Genomic DNA, 7776 nt, shown 5'->3' with positions numbered 1-7776 from the left:
CTTGAAAAATAAGCCCTAATAATTCTATCAGAGATGTGAATTCTTCTGCCCAGGAGCACCCATGCTTGGACAGTTTCCTAAACCTTCCCCTACAGTTTTTGTGGAAATGTTCACTTTGCCCTGAACTGTCCTTTTTACAAGTGAGCAACCAGCACATGAGTTGGTGTAATGGCTTACCTCAAAATCCAGAGGTTTTTCCCCATCTTTGCTTAAATCCCTGTACTCTCACCGTGCTTGAATTTTCTGGACATTCCTGACTTCTGCACAGGTGGAGGTCACCAGTCCTTCCAGCCAAAATGTGAATAAATTCCTTTTCTCCTTTCCTTGCCAATGTCCTGCAGGAGCTGCAGGGCAGGATTATTGTGCTCTTTATGAGGATCTCTTTTCACGCTGCTTCCCAGAGCCAGAGCTGACAGAAAAGAGGACAGGAAGTGTGAGAGGATTATTTTCAGGCTGACAGAGGTACCCACGAGTAACAATCTTTAGTGGTGCCATTCTAAACCCTTCATCTCCATTTAAGAACTTTGCATTCCCAAACCTGCTAAAACCCTGAAAATTTGAAGTGGAATCCTGCTACGGTTCATTTAAGTCAAATATAGCCTGAGTGTTTGGTTCCCTAAAGGATCTAACTATAAATCATATATCCTTGTGACATCTCCCACATCACAGAAGAAGAAAAATGCCCCACATCCTTTTTCTGTGTATTTTTCTTGTCGCTTGCCTTGCACTCACATCTGCCTCTCCCTGTGCCAGGAGCTTGTTCCTTGTTCCAGAACTGTGCAGCACTCAATACAACAGACCCCAAGCCCACAGCCTCATTTCTGGGGTGCTATTGCAAGACTGATTGAGAGATAACTGCAGCCAGCGGTGAAAGCTGCTTTTCACAGAATTCAGAGTCACTGGGTTGGAAGAGACCTTCAAGATCATTGAGCCCAACCCCAACACCTCAACTAAACCCTGGCACCCAGTGCCACATCCAGGCTTTGTTAAACACACCCAGGGATGGTGACTCCACCACCTCCCTGGGCAGCCATTCCAGAACTTTATCACTCTTTCTGTAAAAAACATTTTCCTAATATCCAGCCTATTTTTCCCTTGACATAGCTTGAGGTTGTGTGCTCTGGTTGTGTCAGTGCTGCCTGGTGAAAGAGCCCAGCCCCAGCTGAGCACAGGCACCTTTCAGGGAGTTGGAGAGTGACAAGGTCACCCCTGAGTCTCCTTTTGTCCAGGCTGAGCACCCCCAGCTCCCTCAGTGGTTCCTCACAGGGTTTGTGTTCCCAGCCCCTCTCCAGCCCCACTGTCCCCTCTGGATGTGCTCAGTGTCCCAACGTCCTTCCCAAGCTGAGGGGCCAGAGCTGGGCACAGCACTCCGGGTGTGACCCCAGCAGTGCCCAGGGCAGGGGCAGAATGACCTCCCTGCAGGGCAGCACAGTCCTGGAAAGGAACAAACCCAGGCAAGGGTGTCACAGTCACATTTTCTGAAAAATCTCTTTGCCTAGGCTTTTCTCCTGGGAAGCTGAGAAGCCTCAGAGAAAAAGGAAAACAATTCTTATCTCATTTGCTTCTCCTGTGTTGTGCTCACATGTGGAGTGTGTTTGGAGATTGTTTATCCAACAGGTGATTGTTTCAATGGTTTCATATGAATTGCTTTGACTTTTTGGGCAATCACAGCCCAAGCCGTGTCAGGGCTCTGGAAGGAGTCACGAGATTTCATCATTATCTTTTTAGCCTTCTATAAGTATTCCTTTAGTATAGTATTCTTTAATAAAATATAATATAGTATCATAAAACAATAAATTAGCCTTCTAAGAGCAGACAGTCAGATTCATCACTCCTTCCTGCCACAGGGCACCCACAAATACAATAAAAGGTCTGCGTGCCTGCAGCTCCACTGCCTCCAGCCCGGGCTGTGGTAGCTCAGCTCCTCAGCATCTCAGAGGATTTATTCTGCAGCGTGGCTGCTTGTGAGGAAGGCAGTGTGTGACTGGAAACCACAGCTCCCAGCCACTTCTCCCTAGGTGTTGAGTGAGAGCCTGAGCGCTTGCAGACCGGCCCTTACCTTTCCCAGGCGGGAATAAAAACAAAACACGGAGCTGAATGTGTTTCTAGCCAGCGGAAATTTCATATTGAGGGTTACAGGCGTCCTGTGCCTCTTAAAAGCAAGTAATAAAATGCTGCTCTCAATTACAAATTGTATTTACAAATTAAACCCCCATATGGTTTGGGGGGGGTGGAGGGAGGTTTCGAATGCATTAGCAGCAGCGCTGTGCCGTGATTAGTTACAATTTTTTGCTCTTTGTAATGAACAATTAATGCCTCCACCTTTTTTTTTTTCCCTCTCTCTTGCAAATTTAGCCTGTGGCTATGCCAGGTATAGTCAGTAAACAAGACACAACTCCTGCCTCATGTTATGAACCAAAACAAGCAAATGCATGGAGATGACCATCTCTAAAAGGCTTCCTGGAACAGGATTCACATGCTGAGTATAAATTCCATAAAAATTGATTTTTCTTAGGTGTCTTTCTGGGCTAAACTTTTCAAAGTGTAGGGACATTTACCAGGAAAATGCAAAGTGCATGCAAATGTGCACAGCTTCACCCTCCTGTGCTAGGAAAGTAAAATCCCTTCTCCCTGCTCTCAAGCAATGCTGAAGACAAAGCACTCCTTGTGTTACATGGTCACAACAGGACCTGCTAAAGGGTTTTACCCCAACATTCTTATAAGTCCCATTTCAGTACCAAAAGGCCACAATTAGGTCTCCTTGGAGCCTTCACCAGGTTGAAAAACCCAAACTCCATCAGCCTTTCCTGATGGAATTGGGGTTTCTCAGGTGAAGTTTTTCAGCCCTCAGAGTATTTTTGTGACTGGTTTCCTCCAGCAGGTCCTTCCCTGTGCCGGGAGCCCAGAGCTGGACGTGGTGCTCCAGGTGGGAGCCCCACCAGAGCACAGGAGAGGGGCAGGATCCCCCCTCACCCATGCTGGGGGATGAGCCCAGCACTCAGGGCTGCCCCTGATCCCTTCATTCTCAGCTTGGGTTGGTCCCAGGGATTGCCCTGCAGAGCTGGGAATAGAACTGGGAGCAGAGCTCTGCCAGTTTACCACAGTGAACCTGCTTTGCTTTTATTTACAAATAATGCATTTATGACACAAAGGCTATAAATGCTATTTCATTACTTTTACTGCTTATTTAGATACTTCCCTAGAGGGCTAATACAGCATCGCTGTTGTGTTGCTATTTCAGCTTCTGTTTTTACAGAAGTTTAGTTTGCAGCTAAACCATTAGGCCCATCTGGGGCTAGGCTGAGCTCAGAGCTCAGCTTTGGATGAGAAGCACATTTGGTGTAATTAGATTTGTGGGTTTAGGTGTTTGGGGTTTATTTTATTTACTGTATAACTCTGTAATAAAACGAAATGGCTGTAATTTATAGCCCAGCATTTGGCAAGTGGCTTGTCTGGTCCAGGACTATTTTTTTTATGGCTGAAATTTTAAATTTAGGTGAGAATTTCAAAGAAGCTTAGTACCCACAATTAAGGCAGATGTTCAGTTCTGCCAAGCTCAAGCATTCAAAAATCCTGAATCAGGCATGAAAATACCAGTGTGAACTCAAAATAAGAAGACATGGACACAAACTGACACTCACACACCCACATGGATATACAAGTACCACTGAATGAGGCTAGTATTTAATTTTGTATCAAATTCACTCCTAATGAAAATTTAAGTTTTCATATAGGGTGCAACATTTATGACATTGGAAAAAACCTTATAAGCAAAAACATTTTGATGTTGGGTTAAGTATACTTAAGGCAATAAAATTAATTTTTTTTGCTCAATAAGCAGCAGTTTTCATTGAGAACCTGGGAATAAATTGATCTCTGTGCCACAATATTGCATCATTTTAGCCCATGACTTTGTGTCCCTTTATACCCTTCTGATATTTGTTTTCCATGTGCATTTTTTCTCAAGCTTTTCTCTACAAAAATGAAAGCTCCAAAATTCCTGTTTTGAGTTTCACACAAGCTAAGATTCTCTAACCATTCAGCTTTGGGAACCCCACACCTAAGAAAGAGCACTAAGCATGATAAGAATCACAAAAATATCAGGAAAAACATGAGCAAGGTGTGTTGTTTTCCTTTATCAAAAAAGCTGAAACTTTTTGCTTTCTTTGCAAGGGTTCAATCCCCAGCATAACAAATACTTGCCCATAAAGAGAACTTCTAAGACTTTCTGGAAAATATAATTGCTCTTTTAGGTGCCTTTGTAGAGCAAATACTCATCAGATGGTACACACAAGTGCCAACAGAAAGAGAACTGAAGTCAAAACATGTTCTGTGAGTGCACCCACATTGCACTGCACATATATGAGTGCATTTACAGAACATTTACTGCACTCTGGGAATGTAATTGCAAATGTTTAGGCACTGTGAAAGAGGGAAATGCAGAGCTGACCCAGCTTCTCCCAGAGGTATCCCGGAGCATTGGGAGCGTGCTGCTGACTTCCACTGAGCTGGGATCCAGTCCTCAGAGGGAAAAGGTGAAAAAGGCTCTGCAGGACTGAGAGCAGCTCCTGCATCCAGGACTCTGAGAGCAGCTCCTGCATCCAGGACTCTGAGAGCAGCTCCTGCATCCAGGACTCTGAGAGCAGCTCCTGCATCCAGGACTGGGAGAGCATCTCCTGCATCCAGGACTGGGAGAGCAGCTCCTGCATCCAGGACTGAGAGCAGCTCCTGCATCCAGGACTCTCAGAGCAGCTCCTGCATCCAGGACTGAGAGCAGCTCCTGCATCCAGGACTCTGAGAGCAGCTCCTGCATCCAGGACTCTCAGAGCATCTCCTGCATCCAGGACTGTGAGAGCAGCTCCTGCATCCAGGACTCTGAGAGCAGCTCCTGCATCCAGGACTCTGAGAGCAGCTCCTGCATCCAGGACTGGGAGAGCATCTCCTGCATCCAGGACTGGGAGAGCAGCTCCTGCATCCAGGACTGAGAGCAGCTCCTGCATCCAGGACTCTCAGAGCAGCTCCTGCATCCAGGACTGAGAGCAGCTCCTGCATCCAGGACTCTGAGAGCAGCTCCTGCATCCAGGACTCTCAGAGCATCTCCTGCATCCAGGACTGTGAGAGCAGCTCCTGCATCCAGGACTCTCAGAGCAGCTCCTGCATCCAGGACTGTGAGAGCAGCTCCTGCATCCAGGACTGTGAGAGCAGCTCCTGCATCCAGGACTGTGAGAGCAGCTCCTGCATCCAGGACTCTCAGAGCAGCTCCTGCATCCAGGACTGTGAGAGCAGCTCCTGCATCCAGGACTCTCAGAGCAGCTCCTGCATCCAGGACTGTGAGAGCAGCTCCTGCATCCAGGACTCTGAGAGCAGCTCCTGCATCCAGGACTGTGAGAGCAGCTCCTGCATCCAGGACTCGGAGAGCAGCTCCTGCATCCAGGCACAATGGGAAATTGCTTGTTGTATCCTACTGCCCCAGTGCACAAAGGGCTGCAGGGACTGGTGCTGTTTTCCTAAAGCAGAAGCCCACTTGCCTGTGTTATTGTAATGCACAGAAGTGATGCCTTGGTGCTGAAATCCCGAGAAGCAATGGCACATTAACACCATGCTGCTGGAATACATCAGGGCAATTGTGCACTCGTGCTGTGTTACTGACTGCAGGGCATGGCAGTAACAACACTCCAGTAACCCAGTCCCCCTGCTGAGGTGAAAGAAACATCTTAATGGGAGACCCTGACATTTCTGCAGGCCCATCTACATTCCTGCAAATCAACACAGCGATTGCCCTCGCATGAGGTCACAGGGAGCCCTGTAAAAACATTCAATCACAAAAAAGTCCAAACCCCAAGTCAAAACATAACTCACAGGAGTAGTGAAACCATACTGGGCTCCCAGCTAACTGCACTGACTGGGGAAACAATCAGGGTGGTGAAAGAAGGGCATTTCAGAGCTCTTCAAGAAAAGCTTTAACAGCACTCTATATCATGAGTCAAAAACTCAAAAGCCTACAGTGGTCACAGAGCAATTCATTTGGAAGAATTCATGCAAAATGTCATTTGTTCTGGCTACTGGATCTGAAGCTACCAGGGCGTATAAGTGTTTATTCAGGTTTTAAAGCAACACTGATCCTCCAGCCAGGCCTGGGAACATTTCAGCAGACCCAGCAACAGAAAGAATTACCTATACAAAAGAGCTGCACAAGATAAACTGAAATAGTTTTTAAAAAAGCATAAGCCTGTCATAGAGAGTCTCTTTCCAGTTGCAGTGACAGCCTGCTGTTCATATTGATTTTGGGTAAGTACAGCATCAGCTGGAGATTAAACCTTGCCCCACCATGGCTCTGACACTACGAGTCCTCCTTTTGTCTCAGCCAAAGCTCAGTCAGTGTAAGGGGGCTACAATGGAAAGTTTGTGCAAAGTGAACCAGAACATGACTACACAGCAGTCACCGTGTAGAAACCAAACTGAGAGCTAAAAACACAAAGGCCTTGTCCCCTTCCAAAGCTGGGACAGTGGGGATCAACATGTACTCACCAGTCCAGCTGGAACTCACATTCAAACAGCCCCTGCAAGCACCAGAGATGATGTTCTGTGATCTGGCCTTTAAAGCACAAAAGCATTTCCATGGGCAAGGTTCTGCTTTCCTCTGCAAGAGAAGAAATTTTATTCAGAACTTCCCTTGGAGGTTTTGGGTTCATTTTGATTTTAAATTCCTTTCATCCTGAAATCTTGGGGCTTGATTCTTACATCTTGAGAAGTCCTTGATGTCTGTGCAGAGTGGAAGTAAGAAGCTTCCTGCTGAGAGTGCCAGGCAGTCCCCACTCACCTCTCCATGTGCATATCCCAGTGCCTGCCTGTTCCTGCCCAGGATCCCAGGGCAGATCCACCTCCAGCAACCACCACGGGGACACAGGTGACCAGAGTGATGGCCCCTGCCACAGGGCACGTGTCCTCTTGCAGACAGGCAGGACAGAGCACACAGAATGTTAATTTCTTGTCCAACCTCATTGAGAGCCACCAGAGTTCATCTGTAGAATGAAGCAACATGATTCAAGCTAAGTTTCAGCCAGCCAGTGACAAACACTGACAGTGGAATCTCTGTTTTCTACATCCCACAGACCAAGCTCTTGCTGCTCATTAATATTTTACATCATTTTTATTCATTAGTGTTTTTGTTAAGGTGCTCTGCCAGAGGTAGATATCCACTTCTTGCAAACTCAAGGCAATCTCTTTCAAGCAAACCTGTGATGCTTGCAACAATCTTTGTGTTTTTCACTGGGATTTCATAGAAAATTTGGGATTTCATTAAAAAGCTGCAGACCATTTACAATGTTTGTTGTTTATTTGGTTTGCTGATGGTGGTTTTTGTGAAAAAAAAATTGAGTGAAACCTGATTAATCAAAACAATCCTGTTTCTGAAAGAAGACTGGATGTTTTCAGATTTTCAGACTAACTCAGAAAGGGACCAAATTTTGTGTCAAAACATGTAAAAATATGACTGTTCAGATTTAAATGTCAAAAATAAATATTGTGTCAGTTTGTGAAGAACTGAGCACAAAGCAGCAGCAAAATGTGAAAATCTTATCATGAGACACATAAATATTCTTTCTTACCCAGCTACACAGATGCTACTGCACAGCAACAGATCCCATGAATGTGCATGGGAGAATGCCATCAGCAGGAGGTTTGATCTTTAAATATTAGAAATACCTAAAATGCCAGAGTGAAAGCATAAAGGGCAAAGAGATTTAGTAAATCATGCTGATTCCAGCTCTCCCTGAA

The 7776-nt window shown here is 45.9% G+C and overlaps 1 long non-coding RNA gene across 1 annotated transcript; it reads right to left on the bottom strand.

Annotated features, from left to right (window-relative positions):
* Positions 1-314: 314 nt before the first annotated feature.
* LOC311161379 lies at positions 315-6938 on the bottom strand. The gene is made up of 3 exons (XR_014616643.1): positions 6821-6938; positions 6529-6640; positions 315-409 (listed from the first exon to the last, which is right to left on the bottom strand). It is a non-coding gene; the product is annotated as an uncharacterized lncRNA (long non-coding RNA).
* Positions 6939-7776: the final 838 nt, after the last annotated feature.

Source organism: Fringilla coelebs (genome assembly GCF_963513975.1).
Source record: "Fringilla coelebs genome assembly, chromosome: 20".
In the NCBI taxonomy this organism is placed as follows: domain Eukaryota; kingdom Metazoa; phylum Chordata; class Aves; order Passeriformes; family Fringillidae; genus Fringilla; species Fringilla coelebs.
The sequence above is the reverse complement of the archived record's forward strand: the minus strand, read 5'-3'. Positions and strand labels throughout refer to the sequence as shown.